This window comes from Lissotriton vulgaris, chromosome 1_1, assembly GCF_964263255.1.
Source record: "Lissotriton vulgaris chromosome 1_1, aLisVul1.2, whole genome shotgun sequence".
NCBI lineage: Eukaryota > Metazoa > Chordata > Amphibia > Caudata > Salamandridae > Lissotriton > Lissotriton vulgaris.
In genome coordinates this window covers 674,612,692-674,625,815 of record NC_141685.1, presented here as the reverse complement: position 1 = coordinate 674,625,815, position 13,124 = coordinate 674,612,692, and the positions used below count along the sequence as shown (strand labels likewise).

Below are 13,124 nucleotides of genomic sequence, written 5' to 3'. Positions count from 1 at the left end.
GGATTTGTAGTGTCTGGCCTTCCTTTCTCTTTACTTTTTTCGTGCAACATAAAGACTATATTACTGTACTGCTAAAAGAAAAATTGAAACTCCCCTGTAGTTGTTGTTCAACCGATTCCCAGGATCTGCACTTGCCTCATTCCTTAGTTAAGCACTATAGAAAAACAAATTTTTACCAATGAATATTTTGATTTGATGGACCTTCATAGCGGATTTTTGCAACCTTTAGGCAGTTAGAGGCTGTTAAACGGTTTCTTATTGCATGTACCTTTCCCTACATGTTGTAGCAATTTTATTTGAATTAACGCGTGACATTTATGTTAGTCGAATTTGATTTATTTTCATCTTAAGTACTAATTTTGCCATTATACAGGTCAGCTGTAATTGTATCTTGTAACAACCGTGCCCAGCTTCATAGCTACTTTTCTTTTTGGTTTAAACTGAAAATACGAGATTACCTACTAAAGTAGACACTGCATTTTCAGTTTAACCTGTAACCCTCCTTATTCTCTCTAAGCATCTGACCAATCCAAGTGGGCCCTTCCATCTGCTAACTGTGACGAGGGGTGCTGTTAGCAGTGGCAGTGCATGGGGCTGGCTGCTCTCGGCCATGAGCGTGTTATTCATGACGTCATCAGATTAGCATTTAAAGGTACTCCCCCTTGCTTCTTTTTGTCAGGGGAGGGATATGAACCCAGAGCAGGGAGGAGTAGCTGCTGAAGGGAGCAGTAGGTGAGTATTTTCCTGACTCTGTATCAGACAGCATACAGGTCAATGCAGAAATGGGCCCACACTGCAAGAACCTCAAGCTAAACCACCTGCTTGTCGCCTGCAATCTGAACCCATACCCTACACTCAGCTGCCACACCAGGTGATTTTCAGCCTCATTGGAAGCGGTTTTCCTCCACAGCGAAGCACACTGCAGGTGATCAGCCACATCACTAATCTTCAAACCAGCGCTCAAGTTACTGGCCTTGGTGGAGGTAGAAGTTATTTACCTTCAATAACACTCTTTCTATTAGAGACTCTATCTAGCCGCAGATTCCTCACCTTTTGAATATTTCCTAGGCGTCAGACTGGATCCAAAAACTTTTCAGCTGTACCTTTGTGTGCCCGTAGGTGGCACAGTGCGACTCCGCACTGATGCCATTCATCCATGGAAATTTGATGCATAGCCTATATTGCGGCCACTCCCACATGCTGTCATCTGTTGCTTTCGAGGGTGTCTGAGCCCCCAGACACCAAGCGGAAATTGGTGTGACAAGTGAGCAGATTCCTAGACATGGGATCTTACTACTGGATAGAGTTCAGCCACAGAACGGGGAGGGTTGGTGAGGGATCTGTGACTAGATAGAGTCTCTACCATAAAGAGCTTTACGAATAGTAAGCAACTTGTTCTTCTGAGACTTCTAGCCACAGATTCCTCACTTTTTAATAGGTACCAAAGCAGTACCGATTCGGATGTGGGTCTGTGACTGGACTCCAGCCAGACAGTCTTGAAGGACGGACCACTCCGAGGAACCCCACAAGAACTGATTGTCCACCTGATGTTCTTTGGTACGATGTATGTAAAAACTCAGTGCTCTCTTGGGGTCCAAGCTATGGAACATAGAATGTCGGCAGGGTGGTGTTCTGACTGACGTTGAACAGCGTCACAACTTTAGGCCAGAAAAATGCTTGCAGCTGTAATAGCAGCTTGCCTGGGAAAAAAGCCACACCGATGTGTAATGGTGACGAGGAACACTGTCTTGATGGTGAGACGCCAAAAGTAGCAGCTGTGAAGCGGTTTGAATGGATTACACATGAGAAATATAATCAAGTTAAGGTCCCACTGTGGCATCACAGAGGGAGGAAACAAATGTAACCCTTTTCGAAAATATAAAACAACTTGTTGCTTAAACAATGAAGGCTGATCTGGGAACCGCAAAAAAGCTGAAATAGCTACAAGGTACCCCTTAACTGTGCCCAGAGCAAAGCCTTGCCAGGCTAGGGCCAAAACGAATAAAATGTCAGATAACTTCACCTGGAAGGGGTATATCTGCCAAGTACTGCACCAAGCCATACATTTGTCCCAATGACAGGCGTATGCAGATTTTTTTAGTGCCTGGCTGCAATCAGTCAATCAGGGGTTGATAAAGTGCAGCTACTCGTACGTTAGGGTCTCTCCAGACGCTGGTGGGGAGGGAGTAGGCGGCTCTGAGGGCTGGGGTCAACCAAAGAGGTCTTGAGGTCCTTCCTGAACTGGAGCAGTGTGGGGACTTGCTGGGGGTGGAGGTCGTTCCAGGCTTTGGCTGCGAGGTAGCAGAAGGGCTTTGCAAAGATGACATTACCAACTCTGAAAGATATTCTTGAGGGCAGGAGTGACATTGGCGGAAAGGCTTACAAGAGTCCAGGGTCCAGTTGAGGTGGAACGCATCTCAAAGCGACACTGCTGAAGTGCTGACATTGTTCATCGGTGGTGGCGATGAGGTTGAGCCAATGTTCTCTCCATTTGCATAAGATTTCTCACTTCACCTCCGTATTTAATTGCCACTCAACAGCTGAGCTTGTCGGTCCTGACATTCAAAGAGCCTGACAAGTGGTTAAACACCAGGAAAATTCCTAGGTGTTCCATGGCTCCACCCCACCCTGCTTCTTGCAGTAGAACTTGGTGGTGTTCTCTGTGAGCTCCTGGACTAGCATCCCTTTGTTGGAGGAAGGAAGGGTTTCAATGCAGAGTGGATGGCCCTCTGCTCCAGAAGGTTGAGATGGAGGCGGAACTCCGCTGGACATCCGAGGCCTCGGATCTTCACCTCTCCCGGATGGCTAGCCTACAACTCAAAAGTGTGCATCAATCACCTCTGTCAGCTCTGGGTGAGGAAGGGAGTGGGGCCAGCCAATGGACTTGTTGTGGTCCAGTAGCCACCACTGCAATTCTTTTGCTGTCTCCTTCGAAATCTGAATAGGTTTCGGAAAGTTATTTTGATGATAGGCCCACTGAGACTTCAGATCCCACTGCAAAGCCCATATGTGGCCCCTGGCGTGCTCGACCAGCAGAATGCAGGAGGCCATCCGTGAGGTCGACCTCTGACTCAACCTTACTGAAATTCAGGACCGAGGTGGAAAGATCAGGATCATAACTTAAATGTCCTGGACTCCCTTCCCTGGGGAAAAGGCCTGAAATGGAACCATGTCAGAATGGCTCAGATGAAGGGGAGCATCTGAGAAGGAGTTGGGTGTGACTTTTTGTTGGTTGATAGTGAACTCCAGGATGACTGGAGGTTCACCATAGTCTAGAGGTGGTTAAGGACTTCCTGGGGTGAGCCTGCCTTCATCAGCCAGTTGTGGAGGTAGGTTAGCAATCCTGTCCTCCGAAGGTGAACTGCTACCATTCAATTCCAACAAAGGGTAACTGTTCAGAGTGTGGGTGCAATAGTCATCCACATCAAAGAAAAAGAGAAAAGAAGTGGTAACAAGAGAAACCTAGGTCTAAACCCCATAGACTAGAGGCAAGCGCAAGTCTGGTATCTTGATGCCTTCCCACATACCGAGCGATGCCATGCTTCATCATGCACTTCCTGCTGCAAAATGGAGAGATGGTCCTCCGTCTGCTGCTGAGTGAACGATGGAAGGTAAGAACGTCGAGAGAATGAATGCTACCCTCCCCTAATGGTTTGCACAACCCACCTGTCTAACATTATGGCCTGCCACCTCCGCAAGAATCCTTGCATCCTGCGTACCACCGTGTGGCTGTGTTCCATTAAGTCAACACTAATGGGGTTTGGCAAGTGGAGGTCAGCCCAGTCATCTTCACCTTGAGGTGCTGGGCATCATGGCCTCGACTGCAAAACTGCTCGGTGCCTTGTGTTGCTTTGATTGAATGATTGTGTGGGGTACTTCTGCTGAAAACGTGAAAGTAGCGGTAGGGCTGATACGGCGGTCAAGATGGTTCAGCAAAGCCTAGGGAATGTGCTGTGGCCCTGCTCTGTCTCAGGCAGGTAAGTCCCATCGAATGGCATGTCCATGAGGGAGGACTGGGCATCGCCCAAAAAAACTGGACCCCAGCCAAGCGTGGAGTTGAATGGCTACACTTGTGCTAATGGCCTGCCCAATTAAATCAGTAGCACCAAGCCACAACGGCTTGTGAACTCACAACTGTTCTGCATTGTCTGGGCGAGAAAAGGTCCGAGATCACAAGGAACACCTGGGAGAACTTGAGCCACTGAAACCCAATGAGCGTGAAAGTAGTCCCCCAGCAGGCAGCTGCCATTTACTGACTGAAGCTCCGGACTGATGAGCTAAAAGACTTGTTTCCCAAATGTCTCCAGCCATTTTGACTCTATTGGGTGGGGGAGTTGGGAACGATTGGGTTTAGTCTTGCTCTCAGATGCCTGCACCACCACTCTTTCAAGGGGAGGGGTGCTGAGATAGAAATGCTACGTCACCCGGGGGGGGGGGGGGGCATTGTGCAGTCTCCTGGTTGACCGGGGTAAACAAGGTTTGGCCCATGTTCCCAACACAGTATCTTGAAGGGCATCATTAAAAGGTAAGATGGACATTTTCCGCTGCTGAATGACTTCCGTAAAAGATTTTGTTTTCACCTACACAGTGGGGAGCTGAAGGTCAAGGACCTTCAGCTGATCTGTTCATAAACATGACGTAAGAGGCACTGGCCTCAGTGGCTGGCCCAGGGAAGGACACTACCCTCCTACAGCCCATCATACCAATTCCTCTCGTGATATGGTTGGCCAGCCGGGTCACTGTCATACTCTGTGCTGTACAAGGAATGCATGGTGTGCATTTTTGTTAGATCTGGGGGTCTCTAGTTGGCAGAGGTAGGTACCTTTGACCAAATAGGGACCATCTCATCTAGTCAGAGTAAGGGGGTACACTCCTAAAATAACCCCTGCTCACCCCCTATGTAGCTTGGCTCGAGCAAGCAGGCTTATCTCAGAGGCAGTGTGTAAAGCATTTGTGAACACATACAGTCACCCAGTGACAACACTACAGATGAACACCACACAAGTTGTAGTATAAAAATAAGTATTTTTATATAGACTTAACGCAAGACCACAAACAACAAAAATCCACAATACTGTACTTCAAAAATGGTAGAAATAGCTTAGTTCTCTTTAGATGTAAAATGCGACACTTTGAGTTCAATGTACCTTTGGATGTGTAACCCTATACAACGAAAGTGTTGCAGGGAAGGTGAACCTTCAGTTCCTTACACGCAAGAAGGTTGATGCGTCCGGTCCCTACTGCTGCGTAGGGGACGCGTCTGTTCTGCTCCGCGTGGGGGAGGTGATGCGTCGGTTTCCTACTGCACTCCTGTGGCGATGCGACCAGCAGTGCCCTGATGCGATGAAGATCTGGTGCAATGAAACAAAATGGCGTCTTCTTCTTGATGCAACAACAATGCGTGCACGCCCGACGGCCGTGCAGCGACTCCGCGATTCTTCTTAGCCGCGACAGACACTGCGGCACGCTTTTTCCGGTGATGCGATGGCATCTGCTGCAACAGCGACACTCTGCTCCGGTGATGCGAGGCGCTTGGGGTGATGTGATGGCGGCAGCGGCGGCACGCTTCTTCGTCTTGAGTCGCGCTCCCAGCGACACGGTCTCTCAGAAGGCCCAGCTCAACAGCAGGCAGTTCAATTCCCAACAAGGGAAGGCAGGGGAGCTGGTTGGTGAAGTCTGTTGTCGCTGAGACTTCGGCAGGAGGCAAGCTCTATCGCAAGCCCTTGGAGATCCTTTACAAGTTGATTTGAAAGTAGCACAAAGTCCTTTCCCCTTTCTTTGGCAGTCAGGCAACCACTACAGGCCAATCCCTCAAATAGCACTCAGCTTAGGGATATTATCCTCCTCAGTTTCTCTGGTTTCTCTCCTCAGCAAAGGTTCTTCTTGTTTCCCAAAAGTGATCCAAAGTTTTGGGTTCTGGGTCCCAATATTTATACTAGCAAATCCTTTGTCTTCTTAAGGCAGAGGGTCCTGTACCCAGTCCAAACCAGTTCTGTGCAGTCCTGGAGCACTTTGTTGACAAGACGACTCCTTTCCTTTGATGGGGTGGGCCAGGGACATCAGACGCACCACAGAAGGTGGAGCCAGCATTGTGGAAGGCAGGCCCAGCCCTATTCAGGTTCCAGGTGCAACTCCTCCCACCCATCTAGATGCAGATAACTCTATTCAGCCCTGTGCTGACTCACCCGGTCTCCTGGAATCCTCCAGCCCCTGTCACTCAAACTTCAGACAAGTAATACACAACCTAGCAGAGGCAGGCTTAGATAGTTAGGCAAGAAAATACCCACTTTCTAAAAGTGGTATTTTCAAACACAGAATGTTAAAACCAACTTCACTAAAATATATATTTTATCACTCTGAGTTCAGGCATACTAAACTCAAATTTCTACCTAGTTCCCTGAGTCAGTTAGGATTATAAGGTGTCAAACTGCCCATTCTGGCCTATGCGGAACAGGTAGCCTTGCAATAGTGAAAAACGAAAATGGCTGTAGTTCATTATTAGGACATGCCACACACATCAGGGTATGTCCAACCTTTTACCTACAATGCACCTTGGCCTTGGGCATACCATAGGGGTGCCTAATATGCAGAAAAGGAAGGTTTAGGGACTTGCAAGTGCGTGCACTTGCCTGGTCAACATGGCAGTACCAGACCGCACACCGGCTCTGCAGTGGCAGACCTGAGATACACTTTACAGGCTGCTCCTGTGGGTGGCACAACCAGTGCTGCAAGCCCACCAGCGGTACAAAAGGGGGTGGTGATGGACGGAGCATCTGAATCACTCAAACACTCACACCCAGTCAAAGGATCTGGGTTTAATCCATCACCGTTCTTTAGCCCACTCTGCCACCCCAGTTCAGACATGGCCATATGCAAATCAGTCTGACCCTGTGCCTCATAGGAACAGTCCAGCACGAACTGCCAAGCCATGTCTTCCCTGGACCGGAAACAAGCTTCCGAGGACCGGTTTCTGGCATTCCAGCCGTCTTCAGCCCGGCTTGCTTGAATCCAGTGGCAAAGTGAGCAAGGGACTCATGTCTGAGCATACCCTGCCACACTTATGGCGGCCAAAAGCGGTACAAAAGAGGGTGGTGATGGACGGAGCATCTGAATCAATCAAACACTCACACCCAGTCATCTCTTGACTGGGTGAGAGTATTCTGCTTAATTCAGAAACTCTGTCCATCACCACCCCCTGTTGTTTAATTATTTTGTCCACCATAAGCGTGGAAGGGTATACTCAGACGTGAGTCCCTAGCTCATTGCACCATCAGGATTCAAGCAAGCCGGGCCGAAGACGGCTGAAATGCCAGAAACCGGTCCCCGGTAGCTTGTTTCCTTCCCAGTGAAAGAATTGGCTTGGTAGTTTGGTTTGCCCTGTTTCCATGATACACTGGGCCAGGGACAGACTAATTTGCATATAGCCAGGTTCTGAGCTGGGATGGTGCAGTGAGCTAAAAAACGGTGTTGGATTAAGCCCTGATCTCTTGACTGGGTGAGAGTATTCTGCTTAATTCAGAAACTCTGTCCATCACCACCCCCTGTTTAATTATTTTGTCCACCATAAGTGTGGAAGGGTATACTCAGACGTGAGTCCCTAGCTCATTGCACCATCAGGATTCAAGCAAGCCGGGCCGAAGACGGCTGAAATGCCAGAAGCCGGTCCCCGGTAGCTTGTTTCCTTCCCAGTGAAAGAATTGGCTTGATAGTTTGGTTTGCCCTGTTCTCCAGTATTACATCTTTCATAGATTCACATGCTTGTATCTTCCCCGTCGTCATGGTGGGAGTCTCACGGTAACAGAATGACCAAAGCAGTATCATAGAGAAGAAAACTGCATAGAAAAGCCCATAGGGACTGTAGCATTTGGTAACCAGACCATCTCATTATTTGGTCCAAAAGTCAGCCAATCAGCATTGCTGCCCTGCCCTCACACTCCCCAGCAGAAGCTTCCTGCCTCAGATTTCCAACCGCCTTCGTGTGAGAAAGGAGTCTCCCTGAGCTCTGCTCAGTTTACTGTTCCTGAGTGAACTTTTGACCTTTTGGAATCTATTTTCCTGTCTTCTGGATTAAGGTATTGTGTGTACCTATTTTCTTCATTATGGCTGACCGCTCTAAAAAGAGGCTGTTCAGGCCTTGCAGATCCTGTGGGAAGGCCAGGCTTTACTCTGAGGACCCACACAAGGACTGCCTTTACTGTCTTCATCCTAAACATGTTGCTAAGGATTGTAAATACTGTAGAACCTTCTCTGTCAAAACTCTTAGAGACAGAGAGGCTCGCTTGCTGTTATGGCTTCAGAAGAAGGCCACATCAGGCTCAGATTCTGGGGAGGAATCTTCTCAAATGACACCCAAGAAGAGAAAGGCCTCTGTTTCTGAGGAGAAAGTGGAGCCTAAAAAGAGTAAAACAAAGGAGAAAGCAACATCCTCTCTTCCTATTACTCCTCTGAAGAAGCTGTCAAGTCTGAAAGGGTCTGGGTCTGCTCCATCGACCAGTTCCCTAGCTTCTGCTCCAAAATCTGTGGTGAAGACTTCAGCTCCGTCGACGACTTCACCGTCGACTTCGTCGACGACGACGGCTTCGTCGACGATAGGATCTAAAGCTGCGTCGACGTCGACAACGTCGACGACAACAACGTCGACGAGTAAGATTTCACTGTCGACGAAGAGACCGTCGACGACGACTTCGTCGACGACAGGTTCGACGTCGAGGATGTCGACGGGGGCCCCGTCGACGATGGTCCCGTCGACAAAGGCTCCGCCGACGATGGTCCCGTCGACGACACCGTCGACGAAAATCATTCTGTCAACGGCGAAGGCTTTCAAATCGCCACAGTCGAAGACCATGATCTCTATTCGGTCTTTTCAGTCAACTAGGGGTTCGGCGACTATCAGCAAATCTGCGGAGTTCACTTCATGGACGCAGATTTCGCCTTTACCACCTTCTTCATTGTTAGAGCAGGACTCAGATGGAGAGGAGTCCTCAGGTGCCGCCTACAGTCCTTCCCAGCTTCAGATAAAGAGTCAGGACATGGACGAAGAGGAAGTATATTCCTTCAAGGACAGAACTCAATCTTCCAGATACGAGTCTTTTCAAGATTCTGGTGATTATAATGAGGAGGAGCAGCAACAAGAGGAATCACGTGAGGAAGAGCGGCAGGAGACGGTTTCCATACCTGTGTCTCTTGTATCTGACCTTAGGTTCATGATAAACGACTACTACCGTCGTTTCCCAGAGGCAAACACCTCTCAACCATCTACGCAGGTGCCTTCTTCACAGCCCCCAAAAACAAGCTCTGCCTCACAAGAACAAGTGGTGAGATCACCGCCAGTAATTACTATAAGAGATGACCTAACAGAATCCGACGAGGATGAACAACCTGAAGGAGAACTTGTTCATGATGCTTCGATGCAGGAATGGAATGATTACATTTTGCCATCGGCCCCGTCACCTATCCCACTACCGTCTACCTCCCCTCCTCAAGACATAGGAGGTTTCCATGATATCATGGAGAAAGCGGCTAAGAGGTTCAATTTGGATGTGGAAGTTCAGGAGACGGAATGTTTCTTGTATGATTTCAAGGACGATGCCAAAAGATCGGTTCGTTCAATACCTATTATCCCTCATATCTCGGAAGAGGGCCTAAAGATTTTAAAAACACCGGCTTCCATAGCGGTTTCTGTTCCTCGGATTGAAAAAAAGTACAGAGCGCCAGAGTCTGCAGCAGCCTGTCTTATAGGGCACCCCAGACCGGAGTCAGTTGTGACACAGGCGGCGCAGAGGAATTCTAAAAACCCGGTGGCTACTTCCTTGGTGCCACCAGACAAGGAAGGACGGAGAATGGACGGTGCCGGTAAGAGGTTTGCGGTCATGGCAGCCTCTACTATTAAAGCGTCCAATGCAATGGCCCTTATTAGCCGTTTCAACAGGCAAATGTGGTCCGATCTTGCACCCATACTATCTGCGCTACCGGAAGATAGGAAGGAGGAAGCGGCGGCCATCCTTAAAGATGGAGCTAGGTCTGCTGCCGAATCAATCGACATCGCCATGGATGTCTCGTCTATGGCCTTCAGACAGATGGCTGGGGCAGTTTCGCTTCGCAGGCAAGGCTGGCTTAAAGCAACATAGTTTCGCCCGGAAGTGCAGGCAAAGATTGTCGATATGCCTTTTGATGGCAAAAATTTATTTGGGAAACATATAGACGAGGCGTTGCAAGGCATAAAATCTGACACGGATACAGCTAGAGCGCTGGGATCCCTTCAACAGGGAAGGTTTCAGTCCTTTCGTAAAAGGGGTGCAAGAGGTCAATTCAATCAAAGATCCTCTTTTCAGACCAATCGATATCAGCCTTATAACCAACAGGGATATCGACAATACAATACCAACAACCAGTACAGGTCCTCCAACTCCTCTTACCAGCAGCAGTCTAGAGGCAAACCAAACACCAGAGGGAAGAATCAACAGTCTAACAGACGTCAATGATTTCAGGCCGGCACTCCCCACACAGCAGATCCCGGAAAACGACCACTATCTGTCTCAATACTTCAACAACTGGATGTCCATAACATCGGACAAATGGGTTCTAGATGTCATAAGCAGGGGTCATACTCTGAAATTTGTAGAAATGCCACCAGATCATCCCCAGTGCTCAGGCTCAACCAACATCGTCAGGAAACGCAGAAGGAGGTTCACTCGCTTCTGCAAAAGGGAGCCATAGAAGAAGTGCCGCAACATCTCAGAGGGAAAGGCTTCTATTCGCATTTCTTCCTCATCAAAAAGAAACAAACCCTGAAATGGAGACCGGTATTGGATTTGAGGGATCTGACCCAATACATAAAGAAAATACCCTTCAGAATGCTCTCGTTGCAAGAGATCCTACAACTGATAAAGGAAAAAGACTACATTGCGTCTTTGGATCTCATGGATGCGTACTTCCATATTCCCATTCATCGGAAGCACAGGAAATATTTAAGATTCATCGTGGAGAGTCGCCACTTTCAATTCAAAGTACTGCCGTTCGGCCTCAAATCGGCCCCGAGAGTGTTCACCAAATGCATGGCCCCGGTGGCGGCCCACTTAAGATTGCAAGGGCATTACATTTACCCGTATCTGGACGACTGGCTGGTGACGGGTCCATCATTCAGAGAGGCAACAAGATCTCTACAGTCCTGCATTCGGCTTTTTCAGCGCTTGGGACTAAGGACCAACTTGGAGAAATCCTCGCTGACTCCGGCCCAGGGCATCCAATTTTTAGGGGCATGGATATGCACCAGAGCAGTGAAGACCTATCCTTCCAAAGACCGAATGAGAAAGATAATGGGTCTCGCGACGTCACTCCAGACAAAAAGGTCCACTTCTGTGAGAATGTACAAGTCCATGTTGGGGATGATATCATCCTGCATCCCACTGGTACCAAATTGCCGTCTTCGGATGAGGCCTTTGCAGGAACAACTGGACGAGCAGTGGGTTCAGTCCAAAGGAACCTTCGAGGATCGAATTACCATCACGAGCCGTATGAAGGTAGCCATGTCATGGTGGAAGGTTCAGAAGAACTTGGACCAGGGCTTGCACTTTATGCCTCAAGATCACGACTACGTGATGACAACGGACGCTTCGCTGAAAGGATGGGGTGCGCATCTTCAGGAGCTGGAGATTCAGGGCCTTTGGTCAGACTGGGAAGCACAGCTTCACATAAACATGTTGGAGCTCAAAGCGGTGTTTCTGGGGCTTCAAGCATTCCTTCCCAGGATACGCCAATCGTCGGTACTTATTCAAACGGACAGCACCACGACTATGTTTTACTTGCTAAAACAGGGTGGAACAAGATCCAAGCAGCTGTCGACGTTGGCGCAAAGAATCTGGAAATGGCTGATAAACAACGGCATTTCAATTCAAGTACAACATATACAGGGAGTCCTCAACGTAAGGGCAGATGCCCTGAGTCGCACTTCCAACGTGACGCACGAGTGGGAACTGCACGACACTCAGCTTCACAACCTGTTTCAAATGTGGGGCACTCCCACATTAGACTTGTTCGCAACCAGAGACAATTCAAAGTGCGTTCAGTTTGCGTCCAGGTACCATCAGCAAGGATCCAGGGGAAATGCATTCCACATGGACTGGACAGGAAGGTTTGCCTACGCGTTCCCTCCGTTCCCACTCATACCGCGAGTACTTAGCAAGATGAGATTGGAACCGTGCCATGTCATACTGATAGCACCAGCCTGGCCGAGGCAGGCGTGGTTTTCAGAACTACTTCAGATGTCGAAGGGCAGCAGGATCCAGCTTCCGACATTCCAGAACCTCCTCTCCATGAAAGACGGTCAGATTCTGCATCCGGATCTGCAATTGCTAAAATTGTCAGCATGGAACCTCATGAGCGGGAATTCCAAGACCTAAACATTACGCAGGAATGCAGGCATATTCTCTCGCAAGCCAGAGCTATGTCAACAAACAAGACATATGCAGCGAAATGGACCCGTTTCTGCCACTGGTGCGACAGTCAAAACTTACATCCGTTAGCAGTACACCCCGAAGGTATTCTGCCTTACCTGCTGTCACTATCTAAGGCAGGCCTGTCGCATGCCTCGGTGAAGGTGCACTTAGCAGCAATATCACGTTTCAGGAGGAAGCCAAATGAGCCATCTCTCTGGTCTTCCAGGATAATAAAGGAATTTATCAAAGGACTTTTTAGAGTTTTTCCACCCATCCGGCGCCCACCAGTGCCGTGGCACCTCAATACAGTCCTGTCACAACTTATGAGGCCACCTTTCGAGCCTATACACAAAACAGACTTACAGTTCCTATCATGGAAGACAGCCCTGCTGCTTGCGTTGACATCAGCAAGGAGGGTTAGCGAAATTCAGGCCTTTTCAGTGGAAGAGCCCTTCTTACAATTTCGCAAGGACAGGGTTATATTAAGGACAAATCCAACTTTTATTCCCAAAGTTCCTACGTCTTTTCACCTCAATGAGCCTGTCATTTTGCCTACCTTTTTCAGCAATCCCTCATCGGAAGCAGAAAGGGCATTGCACTCTCTGGACATCTCTAGATGCCTAAAGTTCTACATTGAACGGACAAAGACATTCCGCAAATCCAATCAATTATTTATTGCATTCGAAGGTC

The 13,124-nt window shown here is 48.6% G+C and overlaps 1 protein-coding gene across 1 annotated transcript in view; it reads left to right on the top strand.

Annotated features, from left to right (window-relative positions):
- SLC71A1 (solute carrier family 71 member 1) overlaps window positions 1–13,124 on the top strand; it is a 290,205-nt gene that overhangs the window by 231,507 nt on the left and 45,574 nt on the right. The gene's annotated exons all lie outside the window — the stretch shown is intronic.